The sequence below is a fragment of the Bombina bombina genome, chromosome 5 (genome assembly GCF_027579735.1).
Source record: "Bombina bombina isolate aBomBom1 chromosome 5, aBomBom1.pri, whole genome shotgun sequence".
Taxonomy (NCBI): domain Eukaryota; kingdom Metazoa; phylum Chordata; class Amphibia; order Anura; family Bombinatoridae; genus Bombina; species Bombina bombina.
The window spans coordinates 1,008,165,614-1,008,186,072 of NC_069503.1; the positions used below are offsets into that span (position 1 = coordinate 1,008,165,614).

At 41.6% G+C, this 20,459-nt stretch overlaps 1 protein-coding gene across 3 annotated transcripts in view; it reads right to left on the reverse strand.

The window, feature by feature from the left end:
- The window catches only part of ANKRD46 (ankyrin repeat domain 46), a 92,752-nt gene that overhangs the window by 58,486 nt on the left and 13,807 nt on the right, over positions 1–20,459 (reverse strand). The gene's annotated exons all lie outside the window — the stretch shown is intronic.

The following is a 20,459-nucleotide window of genomic DNA, read 5'->3' on the forward strand; positions in this document are numbered from 1 at the left end:
GCGTGTACTTCCACTGCAGCCTTGGTTTTCCTTTCTTGGTTCTTTTGTCTATTTGACATGGTGCAGGTGGTTTTAACAAAAGTAGAGTAGTATTTCTGCATACACTTTTCAGAGAATATGTCTCCACTTCCAGTAAACAAAAACAGGAACAAAAGGAGAGATTGAGGTCTTGTATTCTTGATGGTATGTACAGATAGTCACGTTCTCATGAGTTAATCATTGGAGCATTTATCTAGCGAGTATATGTTTGCAGTTTGTAAGGGGGCTCCACGTACTGTGTAGTTACTTTTTCATGTTTGGTTCTCAATTAGCATCTCCCCTCTCTGCAGAGGTCTCAGACAGTGTCCGCATTTCTTAGCCAGCCTTTAGTGGAGCTGTATGCCTGGAGATAGTCCGGGAAGGGTATCAGCACCTTACTTAATGTTTGCAAAGACTTTGTTTATTGATCGTTGTAGCAGTCTGTGCATTGAAAGTCACGTGTGGCTGCGGCTAAGGACAGCGTTAAGTTGCGTAGTGTCTTTTCAGTCAAATAAAACTAATAATGATGTCTAAGGGTTCTCTTCATGTGCCCCACAGCAATTGTTACTGGGTTGTGGGTTGTAAATCAGTACTTGTATGGCCCTTCTGTTACTAGTGTTCGAGACGTTACAAAGGATTAATGAAAATCAAGATGGCGGCCGCAGCTCCACCATGCGACTCACCAACTGCGGTTCTCCCTGTGTACTGCCGACTCCTACCTTCGAGTACTTTAACCCCTCAGACCGGCTACACCAGGGGTGACCTCTCTCCTTCTTCTCTCCGCTATGCGGTATATTAGCCTCTCTGTTCGCCATTTCTGTTGTCCGGCTTCTGGGTGAATTATTTATTTTTCCTTCCGGTGAGGGAGCGGGTCTAATTTGCTCCTAATGCATCGAGTCCGGGCAGGTATAGAGGGTTTCCCTGCCAAGGTTTTGCAGCTTTTTGGCCAGGTTAATGTGGAAAGGCTTGGACTGTGAGCTGAGAAATTACGGAGCTCACCAGTCTTGCGTCTTCCCTCAGCGGCCGCCCACCGCAAGTCTTCATGATTACTATAATTTACACGAAAAGTTAGTAGCCAATACAAAGAAAAACTGTCTATACAGGTGTCTAGAATATGAAACCAGTTAGCCTTTATTGCAATCCCTGTTCACTAATAGTTCTAGTGACTATGTGGATAAGCAGGTCAGGAGGAAACATTACTTGAAGATGCATTATTCCTATAGTATTTAAAGAACAGCAATCGCTACAATATAAATGTATTGGTTTAACTTTGTGAAAATGGTAACCATTAAAGGGACATTAAACACTAAAAAAAATGTTAAATAGAATGATGCATTTAAAGAAAAGATTAGTCTGAGAATAACACGTAGTTGCATTTTTTAAAGTTTCATTAGTTTGTTTAAATAGTGACAAAATAAGTGTAATGTAAAGTTTATAAAACAATGGGAGCTGCCATGTTGTAACTTAGGCTACTAACTCTGCTGTGGCCAATTAGGGACAGTTATAAATAGGTTACTAGAGTGTGCAGCCAATGGCTGTGTGGGATATAAAAGAGATCTGCATTTCTAACAGGAACTGAAATACTTACAATTTCAGAATGGAACAAAATAAATAATGAAATCATATTGTAAATATATAAATATATATATATATATATATATACACACACAAGTCATGGTTGGACCTACCCTTGCTAACTCCACCCCCAGCCCAATCTGACTCTATCCATGCCATGCAATGCTATGTCAGATTGGGCTCCAGTTCCAGATACTTTCCCAGAAATGAAGCCCTGTGTGCAGCAAAAAACAAAGCATAATCCTGAAGAAAAGCGCACTCCAAAGGTCTTGGTAATAATCCCACTTTAATGCGTTTTCAAGCCACAGAAGCTCGTCCTCAGACAGGCAGAAAAATTACAATTGCTCTTACCACCACCGGAAATTTAAACACAGCAAACAGGGACGTCACGCTCTACACAGTAGGCACTCCCCCAAGTGGGAGTGTTCATCTGTGTCAACGAAAGTCCTAAGAAATAAATAAACATAAGATAATCAAACTGATAATAGAATATTAATATTAAAAACAATGCGGTAAAGACGTCAGCATAGAAATATAACAGAGCTGAGAACAAATGTGTAGTACTATCACGATGCGTGTGAACAATTTATACATATCCGGCAGCTACATGGTTGCCAAGGAAACTGTCAACGAAATCAGCTGACAGAATATTGCGCAAACGAGAAAGTGACAGTTTAACACATAAGTAAGAGACAGGGAATAGAATGGAATAGAAGTGAATAGTACATTTCAAGAGAGAGTCTAGGAACCATCACATTAATGTATGTACTAAATAAAACAATCTATGAGATAGACATATTAGTAGTTAGACAAAAAGGCAAATTAACGGCATATTCAAAAACTATCCCAGTGATCAGCGGATATGCAACACATTTAAACATAATAAAGGATAATGAGGGATTTGATGTATACAAATTGAACAAACAAGAATCACAATATCAGTGAATGTATCAAATACGGTATCAAATAATCAGCCGGATGGATGATGGCTCTCACTGTAGAATATTTGTAGGAAGTTCCTATAATTACACCATTAGAGAAACGCCTGCCAGTCTATGTGAACATTGAGTCCCTTTGGCGTAATGGTTTCTAATCTGAAAGTCCATCTGGCATCTCTCTGTAACAAAAGTTTATTCCGAGCACCCCCCCCCCTAGTCATAGGGGGGACGTGGTCAAAAATGGTGTATTTCAAGTCTGTAAATTTGTGTTGGCATTCCAAAAAGTGCTGAGCCACCGGTTGTTCAGAGCACCCTTGTTTTAAAGCTGTCCGGATGGCCGAGCAATGATTCGCCATTCTAGTCCGGAGGTCGACAGAAGTCTTGCCCACATAGTACATACCACAAATGCAGTGTAATAAATACACAATGTAGGTCGTATTACATGTAAGGCGATATTTGTGTTTATATACCTGACGCCTATGGGGTGAGTGAAGGATGGATCCGTAATGAGTCCACTGCAGGTAACGCAGCCAAGACATCGAAACACACCTGTTTTTTTTAAATCCAGCCAGGTGGTTTGTTTGTAGCATTCAATAGGGTCCGTTTTGACAAGAAAATCTCTCAAAGATCTTGATCGGCAGTAGCCAATCCGTGAAGCTGACATCTGGGTAAGTGGAAGGGACTTATCTGTGGTAATAATATCCCAATGTTTTTTAACCACCTCCGGGAAGGTGTTTTTTATCTCCAGTGTAGGTGGTGACGAATATCATGCGTTGATCCATACTTTTTGCTGCTGCGCCAACGACCTTAGGGAGTTTGGAGCTCTGAGATTCCAATAGTTTTTTAGGATAGTCTCTCATCCGAAATCTTTGAATCATCTCGTCAAGCTGTTTTTCTTTATTGTCCTCTTCAGTGTTGTTCCTTAGTAGTTGTGATTTAGGCAGAGATCTCTTAATTGCAGGTGGATGGCAACTGGTGAAGCGTAATAGTGAGTTCCTGTCGGTCCCTTTGTGAAACAATATGGAATGCAACTTGCCTAAATGTTTGTATAGACGGATGTCAAGGAAGTCTATTTGTTCCTTGTCATAATGCATCTTGAATTGTAATGCTCTGTTCGCCCGATTGATGTTTTCAAACTATTTTTCCGGATCTTACGAGGAACCTGACCAAAATAGAAGCAGATCGTGTATATATATATATCTTGAAAAAAAGAATTTTCTCATTTTCCAATAATCCAGTTTCAAACTCTTCAAACCAGGCCATATACAGGTTGGCGTACTATGGGGCCACATTAGACCCCATCGTCGTTCCTGTCAATTGAAGATAGAACAACTGTTCAAATCTAAAATAATTGGTAGTAAGGCAAATCTCAAGGAGATAAAGTAAGATCTCCGGGGGGTGGACCTATATATGGGAACCTGGATAGATGGAAGGCAATCGCTCGCAAACCCTCAGTGTGGGTGATCACAGTGTACAAGCTTGTTACATCTAAGGTAACAAGCAGCACATTCTCATCTATTGTTCCCATCCCTGCCAATAAACCCAGTAATGTAGCTGAGTCTTTGAGGTAAGATGCCGTATGTTGGACAAGAGGTTGTAGGAAAGAATCTACAAAAATAGCTAAAGGCTGTTGCAAGGAGCCAATAGCCAAAACTATCCTGAATAACATATAGAACACGGGAGTCCGTGGATGGGTAGTGTTTAGAAATATACTTGTATCCTTGTCAATAAAGCCTTGTTCATATATCAATGTGATGTATCGATCAATCTGTTGTTTGTATACCGTAGTTGGATCATGGTGTAGCAATCTGTAAATCCTGTCATCAGACAGTTGAGATAATATCTCATCCCAATAATCCCAATAATTTAGCAGAACAGTTGCCTTTCCCTTGTCCGCTTCACGAACGATAATAGTTTTTATTATCAGTGAGTGTTTTCATCGTATTCCATTCCACCTTCGAAAAATTATTATAGGTGTCAAATTGATGTTGTTTGACCGTCTCATTCAGATCATCAAGCATTAATCTAGAAAAAGTATTAATGCTGGCATTTGTAAATTGGGGAGTGTAGGTTGACTTTTTATGAAATTTTTCTTTCAAAGATAGTTGTCGTTGAAATTTCTTCACGTCAATGAGCAAGTCAAATGGGTCAATTTTGCATGTCGGTATAAAGGTCAAGCCTTTGTTAAGGATATTAAGTTCAAGATCGCTTAGGACATAGTCACTCAAATTAACCACAATGTTCTCTTGACTCATTTAGGAGGCATGGGTGGCAGTTTTTTCTTTATACCCGCCTCTTCTTGTCCTTGTTCTTTTCCTGCACAGTTTTTTGACCGTGTGGTCACTCCTGTGTTGGGCGGGTGTTGAATGTCCTGGGGTATCCCCATCTGATCCTGAACCCGATGCAGAACTCGCAACCGTCTTGAGATCTTTGGGTTTTTGATAGCGTGCGTCTCTGGCGATGAAAGTTGCCACAGGGGAGAACTTCCGGGCGGCGGCCATGACAGATCGCTTAATTGTTAGCTGCTACAAGCTTCTTACTTAATCCTCTAAATAGCACCCTTTTACAATCGGCATCGCCTAGCCAAACTTGCCATACGAGACGCAGATGAAGAAGCCCAACAGCCATCACTGTCTATTACTTTGATCGGGGTCAGCTACAATTAACCGGAGACTTTTTGAGGCTCTGGCCTCCCACATAACCCCCCGGCAGAGTGCCCTAGGCCTCTGTCGTTAGAAGGAACCTGGAGAGTTCCGATCCTACCTATTCTCACTGGGGATTTAAATACCAAATTCACCCGATGGAGCCCAAGGATATTCTCCTACTTGATCAGATCGCCAAAGTCTTGGATGAACATTTTATACGGCTTGGGAGTCATAGATCTGGCCTGGGGAAATGGCACTGACGCAATTCAACAGCGTAATATGGCCCTAGAAAGCGCAGTGGTGTCTGACCTGGAGCCCCTCATGGACAGTGAACTTCCAATAATGAAGCTGACCGCAACACCTCTATCGGATAGATATCTCTTGCAGAAAGAGTTCGCTTAGGCTGGCACTGAGTATCTAGGAAATATGATCGCAGCAAATCTCAACACACCAGTTCAGCACAATATCATATCAGCCTCAGGTTGCATGTTGCCTTCGCATAGACCTACCCAGCAGAACCAAGAAGTCCAGCACAGCATCGTACTGTTTGACACCCAGGCCTCACAGATCACCACACCGTTATCAAGGAGAGAGGGTCACATGCTTTTTGTGACATATAACGCACCTACAACCTTGCTTCACTGTGGAGATAGCATGATAGGAGTTCCTGGCTCACGATCGCTAGCTATGAGGAGACGCATCCACACATACAGTCAAGCTTACCCTAGTCTCTACTATAGTCTTCTATGCCCTAAGTTGCACACAGGTATGCTAAGGTCCAGAGTGGGTTAGTTCGCAACATGCATTCGGATTAAGGAGGTGAACAGTGAACTCCCCGCAACTCCTACTTACTTGACCGATTTTAGTTACACGGACTTCTATCTGTGTGATACCGTGTTTTTATGTTGGCTTTATTCATTGTTATATAAGTGGCCTGTTTCAAATAAAAGTTAAATGTTTGATTCCTAATTACTTATATGTTACCAAGACACAGTACTACTAACTTAGCAGTAGCGATCCTACCTCAAAATGGGGTCTGAATCCAGCAATCCGAGTTTATGAGCAGTACAGCTTTTATACATGTCTGGACACCTCATGATATTAAGACTTTAAATTCCACAACTGAGAACTCTTTTCAAAAGACAAAAATGGATCGCACTTAGTAATTATCCTGAGACAGGAGTTTAATAACGACATTGTTATTGTTTAGATAAGCACAATTCTCATAGTATCTGTCCTTTTATTTTTTTATTTTTCTTGCTCTCACTAGCAGCTAAAATGAAGAAAAAAAGGAGCATTTTACAGCTCTTTTTCATAAAAGCAGCTAATTGGGGACTGTATTTACTCCTGGTATATGCCTAGTATAAGAATTAAATGTCACCCTTTTATGGACACATACAGGGCAATCATATTTGTTTTCACTCACTTTGAAATGATAATTTTATCCCAATATCTCCTTAGTGCAGCTCACTGGGACCTATATCCACGTATGGTAAATGTATAATATAAGATTTAGATGTTGACTTATTGTGTCTCTGTACAGGGCAAACATATTTGTTCTTATTCATTTAGAAATAACGATTCTACCTTAGAAATTATTTTATTTCTACTAGCTCTTTTTACGGGGGCTCATTCACGGTTTCCAACTATGGCGCTTTGTGGTCTTGCTATATGCGGGCGATGTGGCGAGACTATAGGCACATGGAGGAATGTGAAAGTGTCTTTATATATGCACCCACAAATGTGATAGCTGCCCTACTAATAACCTCAATATTGACACTTCACTCCCCTTCTAGAACAGACAGTGAAGTCTATGCTTAGGGCCTCCCTATCTCATTTTAGTTGAACATGCTCCTTTCGTAGTTATAGCCCTTACCCTACAACACATATACCATAGCAGGTATGCTGGCCCTCATGAGATTAATCTATGTTTTTTGCTGAATGCTCCCACACATTTGCTGGTTTATATAGTAATGGCAGAATCAGACTACTACCCATAGCCAAATATAAGGATTTGCTTCCAATAGTTGGATCCATTCGGTGTAATAACATGATTTAATGGATAATTTTATTCTCCCCCACCATTTTAACTCTAAAGATTCTTAAATTGCCAATTCCACCTTGATGAAAAATATTTTGCATGTTCATACTACCCTGTATTTCTGTATGAAACTTTATTCATAAATTGCCAATCCCACCTTGACAAAAATCATTCTGTATGTTCATCCTACGCTATATTTCTATATATTCTGAAATTGCCAATTCCACCTTGATGCAAAATATTTTGTAGGTTCATACTACCCTGTATTTCTATATGAGACTTTATTCAACGTATACAAAAGAGGTTCTCATGTAGAAATCCAAAAGTGGTCTCTCTCCTAGATATACCCCCCTATCTAAGGTTTTGTGTTTATTAATGAGGTCCAAGAGTGGCGTCTTTTGTCAACTGGGAGGCACGTAACATGGTAGGCATTACCCTGGAATAATACGTTTTTGTATTGTACTCTTAGAAATGTCCTGTGATGCTGTACAAGCCTGTATTTTTTTTTCTATGTTTCCTGCATTTCATGACACTGTGTTTTGTTTTATTTTATTTTATGTATGCCTTTTCCAGAACCCCAATAAAAAGATAAAAAAAAAAAAAGAAAGAAAGAAAGAAAGTTGCCACAGGTACACCCGCTTCTCCCTATAATCACCAATTACTGCCTCTAATTTTTTGTTTTTAAAGTCAATTAAGTCAGAATCATAGCGGTCTACTTTATCCTGTAATTTCTTGAGCCAATCTTCACTAGTATCAGCCCGTAGGCGTGTCAGATTAGACAATTCATATACAGAAATCTCAGTTTTAATCAAGGCCAAAAGTCGAGCAACCTCCTGAATAACTAAAAGAAGCAGATCTAATGAACATTTATTTTCTATATTGCACCAGCGTTCGCAAAATGCTGGATTGTTCCTCCCAATAGTCGGTACATTTTTTATGCGGAACCCTTGTGGGATATAACCACTCTTGTGATATTCGGAGAGGTAGGTGCCGTGTAAAGTAAGATCTTTTTCTGTTTTAATTTCAGAAGGTGTGTATATATAAATGATGGTTTATCGATAGTAGGCTGTGTAATGAGTCTATCAAAGCGAATCAAATCCGCATCTGCTTGTGTGAACTAAAAAACACTAGCCCCAGGTATGGTCTCGCTTGTGTCTAATCCTGCAGCTGATGTTAATTCTTCCTTTGTCGTCATACCGCACAGAAGGGTGGAGATCTTGGTAGTAAAGGCAACAAACACAGTATGAAGCTGGCCATCGGGTGCAAGCATAAATAACTATGACTAGGAGGGTGATCGGAATAAACTTTTGTTACAGAGAGAGGCCAGATGGACTTTCAGATTAAAAACCATTACGCCAAAGGAACTCAATGTTCACCTAGACTGGCAGGCGTTTCTCTAATGGTGTAATTATAGGCACTTCCTACAAATATTCTACAGTGAGCGCTATCATCCATCCGGCTGATTATTTGATACATTATTTGATACATTCACTGATATTGTGATTCTTGTTTGTTCAATTTGTATACATCAAATCCCTCATTATCCTTTATTATGTTTAAATGTGTTGCATATCCGCTGATCACTGGGATAGCTTTTGAATATGCCGTTAATTTGCCTTTTTGTCTAACTACTAATATGTCTATCTCATAGATTGTTTTATTCAGTACAGAGATTAATGTGATGGTTCATAGACTCTCTTGAAATGTACTATTCACTTCTATTTCATTCTATTCCCTTTCTCTTACTTATGTGTTAAACTGACACTTTCTCGTTTGCGCAATATTCTGTCAGCTGATTTCGTTGACAGTTTCCTTGGCAACCATGTAGCTGCCGGATATGTATAAATTGCTCACACGCATCGTGATAGTACTACACATTTGTTCTCAGCTCTGTTATATTTCTATGCTGCCGTCTTTACCGCATTGTTTTTAATATTAATATTATATTATCAGTTTGATTATCTTATGTTTATTTATTTCTTAGGACTTACGTTGACACGGTTGAACACTCCCACTTGGGGGAGTGCCTACTGTGTAGAGCGTGACGTCCCTGTTTGCTGTGTTTACATTTTCGGTGGTGGTAAGAGTAATTGTAAAATTTCTGCCTGTCTGAGGATGAGCTTCTGTGGCTCGAAAATGCATTAAAGTGGGATTATTACCAAGACCTTTGGAGTGCGCTTTTCTTCAGGATAAAAATATATATATATATATATATATATATATATATATATATATATATATATATATATATATATATATATATATATACACATATATATATATATACACATACATACACACACACATATATACATATACATATATACACACATATACATACACACATACATACACACACACATTATATATACAGATATATATACAGTATATATATCTGTATATATAATGTGTGTGTATATAGTGTGTGTGTATGTATGTGTGTATGTATATGTATATATATATATATATATGTATATGTATATATATGTGTGTGTGTGTGTATGTATGTGTGTGTATATATATATATATATATATATATATATATATATATATATATATATATATATATATGAATATCTATTTAAAAATTCATAGAAAATATTCTGCTATGTGCAGAACATTGGAATGTGAAATATTTACAGTAAATACACATTATAACACTTCATTAAATATAAATATTGCATAATTATGCTTTTACATGTTTTCATCTACTTAACTGCAAAGGGCTTCAATGCACTTATATATATTTATGTGTGTGTACATATGTATATATGTCTGTAAATACATAGGTACACAAATACAAACATGTATATGTATGTATCTCTACATATTGTGTGGATGCTGACCATATGCTGTCAAGCGCAGTTAAAGGGATACTAAACACAAATTTATTCTTTTGTGATTCAGAAAGAGCATGCAAATTTAAGCAACTTTCTAATTTACTCCTGTTATCGTGATCTCTTGCTATCTTTATTTGAAAAAGCAATAATGTAAGCGTAGGAGCCGACCCATTTTTGGTTCAACACATGGGTAGCGCTTGATCGCTACATTTAGCCAGCAAGCGCAACCCAGGTGCCGAACCAAAAATGGGCCGGCTCCTAAGCTTTCATTCCTGCTTTTCAAATAAAGATACCAAGCGAACAAATAATTGATAATAGGAGTAAATGAGAAAGTTGCTTAAACTTGCATGCTCTGTGTGAATCATGAAAGAAATAAAAAAAATGTGGGTTTAGTATCTCTTTAATGACCAAGGACGTGCCAGACACGTCCTACAAAAAGTGTCAGTTAATGACCAAAGATGTGCCTGGCACGTCCTCTGGGGTTTCATTCAAGCAAGCGGAAGCGATCCTGATCGCTTCCAGACGCTTTCAGGGTATTGCAGCGATACCTCAATATTGAGGCATCTTGCAATACCCTTTTTAAGCACAGCGATGCAGAGGGGGCCAGAGATGGTGACGATCGTTGGTGGCATGGGAGGCGGCCCATCGATGTTAGCCGATTTCCTGTCAGAGAGGCTGATGGGTCTGGGGGCCTGCTACACTATGAGACATCAATAGTGAAAGGGAAGGAGGGAGAGGATTCAAGTATTGGGAAAGGGATCTGGGAGGGGATAAGGGTATTGGGGGTACAGAAAATGGGGCAAATATAAAAAAGGAGCACATTTTTTGTAAACTGGGTACTGACAGACAGCTGCCAGTACCTAAGATGGCGGCCAATAGGTCGAGGGGGGAGGCTTAGAGAGCTGTTTGGGGGGGGGGGGGGGGGGGGAGATCAGGGAAATTGGGGGATCCTACACCTCAGAAAAAATAAAAAAAAATAAAAAAAAATAAATATAATATATATATATATATATAAAATATAAAAAGTCTACACACCCCTGCTAAAATGTCAGGATTCTGTGATTTAACAAAATGAGAAATGAGACAAAGATAAATCAATTCAGAACTTTTTTCACCTTTAATGTGACCTATAAACTGTACAACTCAATTGAAAAACAAACTGAAATCTTTTAGGTTAAGGGAAGTAAAAATACAAAACTAAAATAATATGGTTGCATAAGTGTACTTTGTTGAAGCACCTTTTAATTTTATTACAGCACTCAGTCTTTTTAGGTATAAGTCTATCAACATGGCACATCTTGACATGGCAAAAATTCTTCTTTGCAAAAACACTCCAAATCTGTCAAATTGCGAGGACATCGCCTGTGCAAAATCCTCTTCAGATCACCACACAGATTTTTGATCGGATTCAGGTCTGGGCTCTGGCTGGGTCATTCCAAAACTTTAATCTTCTTCTGGTGAAGCCATTTCTTTGTTGATTTGGATGTACAGGTATGCTTTGGGTCGTTGTCATGCTGAAAGATGAAGTTCCTCTTCATGTCCAGCTTTCTAGCAGAAGCCTGAAGGTTTTGTGCCAACATTGACTGGTATTTGGAACTGTTCATAATTCCCTCTACCTTGGCTAATGCCCCATTTCCAGTTGAAGAAAAACAGCCCCAAAGCATGATGCTGCCACCACCATGCTTCACTGTGGGTATGGTGTTCTTTTGGTGATGTGCAGTGTTGTTTTTGCGTCAAACATATCTTTTGGAATTATGGCCAAAAAGTTAAACCTTGGTTTCATCAGACCATAACACCTTTTACCACATGCGTTTGGGAGACTTCAGATGTGTTTTTGCAAAATCCATAGCACAGACATATGAAGAATACGGGAGATTGTTGTCACATGCACCACACAGCCAGTACTTGCCAGATATTCCTGCAGCTCCTTTAATGTTGCTGTAGGCCTCATAGCAGCCTCCCAGATCAGTTTTCTTCTCGTCTTTTCATCAATTTTGGAGGGACGTCCAGTTCTTGGTAATGTCACTATTGCGTCATATTTTCTCCACTTCTATTGTACCCTTCTCCTGACTGATACCTTTTAACAATGAGATCCCTCTGATGCTTTGCAAGCTCTATGCGGACCATGGCTTTTGCTGTAGGATGCGACTAAGAAAATGTCAGGAAAGACCTACTAGAACAGCTGAACTTTATTTTAGGTTATTTAAAGGCACTTTACAACACCTTTATTTTTATACTGGCAGAAACATAGAAACATAGAAACATAGATATTGACGGCAGATAAGAGCCATAGGCCCAGCAAGTCTGCCCCACCTTACCTAACAGTATAAACTTATCTAGTTCGTAGGATAGCCCTATGCTTGTCCCATGCATTTTTAAAGTCCCCCACAGTGTTTGTTGCTACTACCTCTTGAGGAAGTTTATTCCATAAATCAATCACTCTTTCTGTAAAGAAGTGCTTCCTCAAATTACTCCTGAATCTACTACCCTTTAGCTTGAGCTCATGACCCCTTGTTCTTGAATTTTCCATTTTATGTAAAATACCCACAGCCTCAGTTTTACTAAACCCTTTAATGTACTTGAAAGTTGCTATCATATCACCTCTTTCCCTTCTCTCCTCTAAGCTATACATATTTAGGTCATTGAGCCTATCCTGGTAAGTTTTATTTTTTAGACCATGTACCATTTTGGTAGCCCTCCTTTGCACAGATTCAAGTTTGTTAATATCCTTCTGAAGATATGGCCTCCAGAACTGCACACAATACTCAAGATGAGGCCTAACTAATGATCTATAAAGTGGCATAAGAACCTTACTATTTCTGCTGCAAATACCTCTACCAATACATCCAAGCATTCTGCTAGCCTTACTCGCTGCCTTACTACATTGTTTACTAAGTTTTAAATCATCTGAAATAATAATTCCCAAGTCCTCTTCCTCGTCTGTAACAGTCAGTAAAGTGTCATTGAGTCTGTAATTAACATTTGGATTTTTCTTCCCTAAATGCATTATTTTACACTTTGCTGTGTTAAACTTTAGATCCCAGTCGTTTGTCCAATCCTCCAATTGTTGTATATCACTTCTCATTTTGTCTACCCCCCCTGGAACATCCACTCTGTTGCAAATTTTTGTATCATCTGCAAAGAGACATACTTTCCCCTGTAGCCCTTTGCTGATATCGCAGATAAATATGTTAAACAAAACAGGCCCCAGAACTGACCCCTGAGGAACACCACTAGTAACAGCCCCCTCTGCTGAATGAACTCCATTTACTAAGACACTTTGTTTTCTGTCCTTAAGCCAGCATTCCACCCAGTTCACAATTTTTGAATCTAGACCAAGGAGATATAGTTTGTGAATAAGTTTATTGTGTGGGACGGTGTCAAATGCTTTGCTGAAATCTAGATATGCTACATCAACTGCTCCTCCCTTGTCTAATACTTTTGTTACATAATCAAAGAAGTCAATTAGATTAGTCTGACATGATCTCCCTGAAGTAAAACCATGCTGATTTTGGTCCTCTAAATTGTTTGTCTTTATGTAAGTCATAATTCTTTCCTTTAAGAGGCTTTCCATTAATTTCCCTACTACTGAAGTTAAACTAACTGGCCTGTAGTTGCCAGATTCTTCTCTACTGCCCTTTTTATGAAGAGGTATTACATTTGCTATTCTCCAATCATCTGGGACAGCTCCTGTTAATAGTGACTGATTAAACAGATCAGTTAATGGGACAGTTAGCACTGAACGAAGTTCTTTTAAAACCCTTGGATGAATATTATCAGGACCCACTGCCTTTGTAACATTTATTTTTGATAATGCTAACAAAACCTCATCCTCTGTAAAAAGATTACTGTTAAGCTTGTTTCTATTTTGCATAGCATCCCTTAATGTAGACATTGTATCTTCACAATCTTTAGTGAAAACAGAACAGAAGTAATCATTGAGACAGTCTGCAATCTGCTTATCTCCTTCTATTATTCTACCATCAACTGATTTCAATTTTACTATTCCTACCTTATTTTTTCTTCTTTCACTGATATATCTAAAGAATGTTTTGTCCCCATGTTTTACTGACTGTGCTATCTTCTCTTCTGCATCAGCTTTAACCTTCCTAATTAACTGCTTAGTCTTTTTTTGTTGGAGTCTCCATATTTTCATATCATCATCTGCTTGTGTGTGTCTGTAATTTTTATAAGCTATCTTTTTTGTCTTTACAGCATGTGCTACTTCTTTGGAAAACCAAATTGGTTTCCGCTTTCTTTTACTTTTACAGACATGTCTAATACAGTGTGCGGTTGCATCTAAAATGGCACCTTTCACAAATTCCCACTGTTCTTGAACCCCTGTAATAAGATTTTTCCCCTTTAAATAGTTTTTTAGGTATTCTCCCATTAATGAAAAATCTGCCGTCCTAAAGTCTAAAACTTTTGTTTTAGTCTGGGTGTACAGTTCCTGAACATGAATACTAAACCAAACAGATTGATGATCACTGGATCCTAAGTTCTCACCTACAGACACATCTGAAACTGTATCACTGTTTGTAAGTATTAGATCTAATATAGCTTCCTTACGAGTTGGTTCCTTGACTAATTGTTCAAGTGATTCCCCTAGCAGAGATTCAAGAATATACCTGCTTCTAGCCGATCTAGCAGAAGGAATCTTCCAGTCTATATCTGGCAAATTAAAGTCCCCCAGTACTATAACCTTACCCTTCATGGTCATTTTGGTTATTTCATCTAATAACAGATTGTCCAGTTTTTCATCCTGCAATGGAGGCCTATATACAACCCCTATTCTAAAAACATTTTTATCTCCAATTTCCAAAGTCACCCAAATACTTTCCACCTCATCATTTGTTCCTACAATTTCAGTAACCTTTATATTTTCATTTACATACAAAGCAACTCCTCCACCTTTCTTTCCTACTCTGTTCTTTTTAAATAACCTGTATCCAGGTATGACTATGTCCCAGTCATGCAAATCATTGTACCATGTTTCTGTTATAGCTACTAAATCCAAGTTGTCCCTAGTCATTATTGAAATGAGTTCAGGTAATTTATTTCCTAAGCTGCGAGCATTTGTGCTCATGGCACGAAGAATTTTTCTACTAGAATTTCTAGAATTGTTACTTGGACTAACAGTTTTGGCATGCTGTGGGGGGCAGGTGGATATATTAATGCTACCCCCCTTTATTAGTTTAAATGATTTCTAATAAAGTATTTGAACTCCTCTCCCAGATACTCTGTTCCTTTAGCATCCAAATGCAAGCCATCTCTCCTAAATAACCTAGTATCTTTCCAAACAGAGCTATAATGGCCAATAAAACCAAATCCTCGTTCCCTGCACCACTTATCTAACCAAGAATTAAATGTTGTTATCCGCTCCATCTTTCCTGCTTCCTGGTCATACACAGGTAAAATAGCAGAAAATGATAGAGTTGATGCCACAGTCTCTAAATGATTACCTAGGTCACAAAACTCTTTCTGAACAGCAGCAACATGATTACTAGCCAGATCATTTGTTCCTAAATGAACAATCACATCCAACTCACTTCCCTTTCCTGCTGCCTTAACAATTCTCAAAATACGATTCCTATCCCTGTGAGCAGTAGCTCCTGGAAGACATCTAACCTCCCTTGTTTCTCCTTTACTTTCACCTAAATACACATTCCTCAAAATAGAGTCACCCACTAACAGTCTTTTTCTCAAAAACACATCTGCAGTTCTTTCCTGTGTTATGTTACCTGGAGAATCAGGTGCCAATAGATTTAAATTACCTGTTACAGCTTCAGAGGGCTCAGAAACAGCAATCTCCTCATCACAAGTGTATTCGGCAAGAGCAGCATAGGAGTTTTGCAATGGCAGAGGTTGTGGGCAATGCTTCTGGTCTACTGTTCTAATTCTTCCAGAGCCTACAGTGATCCATCTGCCTCTCCTTGCTGATCTCTGGGGTAGAGGGGCTTCTTTCAGAGGCAGCTTTGTAGAGGTAACAGGTATGTTACCGGCAGACTTTCTGCCAGTACTTAGCGGTGACAATTGTGAGGTGGGGGAGGGAAGAGAGCTGTTTGAGAGGGATCAGGGGGTGGGAGGTGTCAGATGGGAGGCTGATCTCTACACTAAAGCTAAAATTAACCCTACAAGCTACTTAATTAACCTCTTCACTGCTGGGCATAATACAAGTGTGGTGCGCAGCAGCATTTAGCGGCCTTCTAATTACCAAAAAGTAATGCCAAAGCCATAAATGTCTGCTATTTCTGAACAAAGGGGATCCCAGAGAAGCATTTACAACCACTTGTGCCATAATTGCACAAGCTGTTTGTAAATAATTTCAGTGAGAAACCTAAAGTTTGTGAAAAACAATTTTTTTATTTGATTGCATTTGGAGGTGAAATGGTGGCATCAAATATACCAAAATGGGCCTAGATCAATACTTTGGGTTGTCTACTAAAAAATATATATACATGTGAAGGGTTATTTAGGGATTCCTGACAGATATCAGTGTTCCAATGTAACTATAGCTATTTTTTTTAAAAAAAGGTTTGGAAATAGCAAAGTGCTACTTGTACTTATTGCCCTATAACTTGCATAAAAAGCAAAGAACATGTAAACATTGGGTATTTCTAAACTCAGGAAAAAATTCAGAAACTATTTAGCATGGGTGTTTTTTGGTGGTTGTAAATGTGTAACAGATTTTTTTCATCATATTTTATATTTTTTTTTATAGTATATTATAAGATACTAGTCCTAATACACGGGCCAATTTTTTTTTTAAATACAGCGGTTCCAACCCTTGCTCCCTCTCTCTCCCCCCTCTCTTTTGCTCTCTCCCCCCCTCTTTTGCTCTCTCCCCCCCTCTTTTGCTCTCTCCCCCCCCCTCTTTTTGCTCTCTCTCCCGCCCTTTTTGCTCTCTCTCCCCCCCACTTTTTGCTCTCTCTCCTCCCCCCCTCTTTTTGCTCTCTCTCCCCCCTCTCTTTTTGCTCTCTCTCTCTCTCTCTCTCTCTCTCCCCCCCCCTCTCTTTTTGCTCTCTCTCCTCCCCCTCTTTTTGCTCTCTCTCTCTCTCCTCCCCCTCTTTTTGCTCTCTCTCTCTCTCCTCCCCCTCTTTTTGCTCTCTCTCTCTCCTCCCCCTCTTTTTGCTCTCTCTCTCTCCTCCCCCTCTTTTTGCTCTCTCTCTCTCCTCCCCCTCTTTTTGCTCTCTCTCTCCTCCCCCTCTTTTTGCTCTCTCTCTCTCTCCTCCCCCTCTTTTTGCTCTCTCTCCTCCCCCTCTTTTTGCTCTCTCTCTCTCCTCCCCTGCTCTCTCTCTCCCCCCCTCTTTTACTCTCTCTCTCCCCCCCTCTTTTGCTCTCTCTCTCCCCCCCTCTTTTGCTCTCTCTCTCCCCCCCTCTTTTGCTCTCTCTCTCCCCCCCTCTTTTGCGCTCTCTCCCCCCCCCCCTCTTTTGCTCTCTCTCCCCCCCTCTCTTTTGCTCTCTCCCCCCCTCTTTTGCTCTCTCCCCCCCTCTTTTGCTCTCTCCCCCCCCTCTTTTTGCTCTCTCTCCCGCCCTTTTTGCTCTCTCTCTCCCCCCCACTTTTTGCTCTCTCTCCTCCCCCCCTCTTTTTGCTCTCTCTCCCCCCTCTCTTTTTGCTCTCTCTCTCTCTCCCCCCCCTCTCTTTTTGCTCTCTCTCCTCCCCCTCTTTTTGCTCTCTCTCTCTCCTCCCCCTCTTTTTGCTCTCTCTCTCTCCTCCCCCTCTTTTTGCTCTCTCTCTCTCCTCCCCCTCTTTTTGCTCTCTCTCTCCTCCCCCTCTTTTTGCTCTCTCTCTCTCTCCTCCCCCTCTTTTTGCTCTCTCTCTCTCCTCCCCCTCTTTTTGCTCTCTCTCTCTCCTCCCCTGCTCTCTCTCTCCCCCCCCTCTTTTGCTCTCTCTCTCCCCCCCTCTTTTGCTCTCTCTCTCCCCCCCTCTTTTGCTCTCTCCCCCCCTCTTTTGCTCTCTCTCTCCCCCCCTCTTTTGCGCTCTCTCCCCCCCCCCCTCTTTTGCTCTCTCTCCCCCCCTCTTTTGCTCTCTCTCTCCCCCCCTCTTTTGCTCTCTCTCCCCCCCTCTTTTGCGCTCTCTCTCCCCCCCTCTTTTGCTCTCTCTCCCCCCCCCCCTCTTTTGCGCTCTCTCCCCCCCCCTCTTTTGCTCTCTCTCTCCCCCCCTCTTTTGCTCTCTCTCTCCCCCCCTCTTTTGCTCTCTCTCTCCCCCCCTCTTTTGCTCTCTCTCCCCCCCCCCTCTTTTGCTCTCTCTCCCCCCCCTCTTTTGCTCTCTCCCCCCCCTCTTTTGCTCTCTCCCCCCCCTCTTTTGCTCTCCCTCCCCCCTCTTTTGCTCTCTCTCTCCCCCCCTCTTTTGCTCTCTCTCTCCCCCCCTCTTTTGCTCTCTCTCTCCCCCCCCCCCTTTTGCTCTCTCCCCCCCCCTCTCTTGCTCTCTCCCCCCCTCTCTTGCTCTCTCCCCCCCTCTCTTTTGCTCTCTCTCTCCCCCCTCTTTTGCTCTCTCTCTCCCCCCTCTTTTGCTCTCTCTCTCTCCCCCCTCTTTTGCTCTCTCTCACTCCCCCCCTCTTTTGCTCTCTCTCACCCCCCTCTTTTGCTCTCTCTCCCCCCCCTCTTTTGCTCTCTCTCCCCCCCTCTTTTGCTCTCTCTCTCCCCCCCTTTTGCTCTCTCTCTCTCCCCCCCCCCCTCTTTTGCTCGCTCTCCCCCCCCCTCTTTTGCTCTCCCCCCCCCCCTCTTTTGCTCTCCCCCCCCCCCCTCTTTTGCTCTCTCTCCCCCCTCTTTTGCTCTCTCTCTCTCCCCCCTCTTTTGCTCTCTCTCTCTCCCCCCTCTTTTGCTCTCTCTCTCTCCCCCTCTTTTGCTCTCTCTCTCTCCCCCCTCTTTTGCTCTCTCTCTCTCCCCCCCTCTTTTGCTCTCTCTCTCTCCCCCCTCTTTTGCTCTCTCTCTCTCCCCCCTCTTTTGCTCTCTCTCTCTCCCCCCTCTTTTGCTCTCTCTCTCTGCCCCCTCTTTTGCTCTCTCTCTCTGCCTCCCTCTTTTACTCTCTCTCTCTGCCTCCCTCTTTTACTCTCTCTCTCTGCCTCCCTCTTTTACTCTCTCTCTCTGCCTCTTTTGCTCTCTCTCCCCCCTCTTTTGCTCTCTCCCCCCCCCCCCTCTTTTGCTCTCTCCCCCCCCCCCTCTTTTGCTCTCTCCCCCCCCTCTCTTTTGCTCTCTCCCCCCCCTTTCTTTTGCTCTCTCCCCCCCTCTCTTTTGCTCTCTCCCCCCCTCTCTTTTGCTCTCTCTCTCCCCCCTCTTTTGCTCTCTCTCCCCCCCTCTTTTGCTCTCTCCCCCCCCTCTCTTTTGCTCTCTCCCCCCCTCTCTTTTGCTCTCTCCCCCCCCTCTCTTTTGCTCTCTCCCCCCCCCTCTCTTTTGCTCTCTCCCCCCCCTCTCTTTTGCTCTCTCCCCCCCTCTCTTTTGCTCTCTCCCCCCCCCTCTCTTTTGCTCTCTCCCCCCCCTCTCTTTTGCTCTCTCCCCCCCCTCTCTTTTGCTCTCTCTCTCCCCCCTCTTTTGCTCTCTCTCCCCCCCTCTCTTTTGCTCGCTCTCTCCCCCCTCTTTTGCTCTCTCTCCCTCCTCTCTTTTGCTCTCTCTCCCTCCTCTCTTTTGCCCCCTCCTCTTTTGCTCTCTCTCCCCTCTCTTTTGCTCGCTTTCTCTCTTTCCCCCCTCTCTTTCGCTCTTTCCCTCCTCTCTTTTGGTCTCTCTCTCCCCCTCCTCTCTCCCCTCTGTTTTTCTCTCTCACTTGACCATGCCGCTGCCACCACGGCTGCTCCCGTCGGCCATGCCCCATCACGTGCGCTCCCTCCCGACCACGCCCCCATTGCATCACGACCCATCGCATCACGACCCATCGCATCACGCCCCCACCAGGCAGCTTCCACAGTGCGCACTCCTCTGCTGCTCAAGGCCAGGTATGTTTGTCCTTGTGCAGTCTCTACTGCGCATGACTGCATCTGACAAACATACCTGGCCTTTTATTATATAGCATGATGAAAATAATGGTGTCTTTAGAAAGTCCATTTAATGGCAAGCAAAACAGTATATAATATTTGTGGGTACAGTAAATGAGTAAGAGGAAAATTACAGCTAAACACAAACACTGCAGAAATTTAAAAATAGCCTTGGTCCTTAACGGTAAGAAAATTTAAAAATGGTCTGGTCACTAAGGGGTTAAATAATAAAGTAATAACTCCATAACTTGACATGTTTTACAGCACTTTAAACAGCTTTGAGATAGCTTTTTATACCAATTTCTTTTGTGCTTACAAATTGAATTTCTTCTCTTACCAATATTTTGCAAAAATAAATTGCTTTACGCTGTATTAATATTTTTAATGTCATTAATATGAAAGAGCAGCTGTAAAACACATGAAAAAAGGGATGT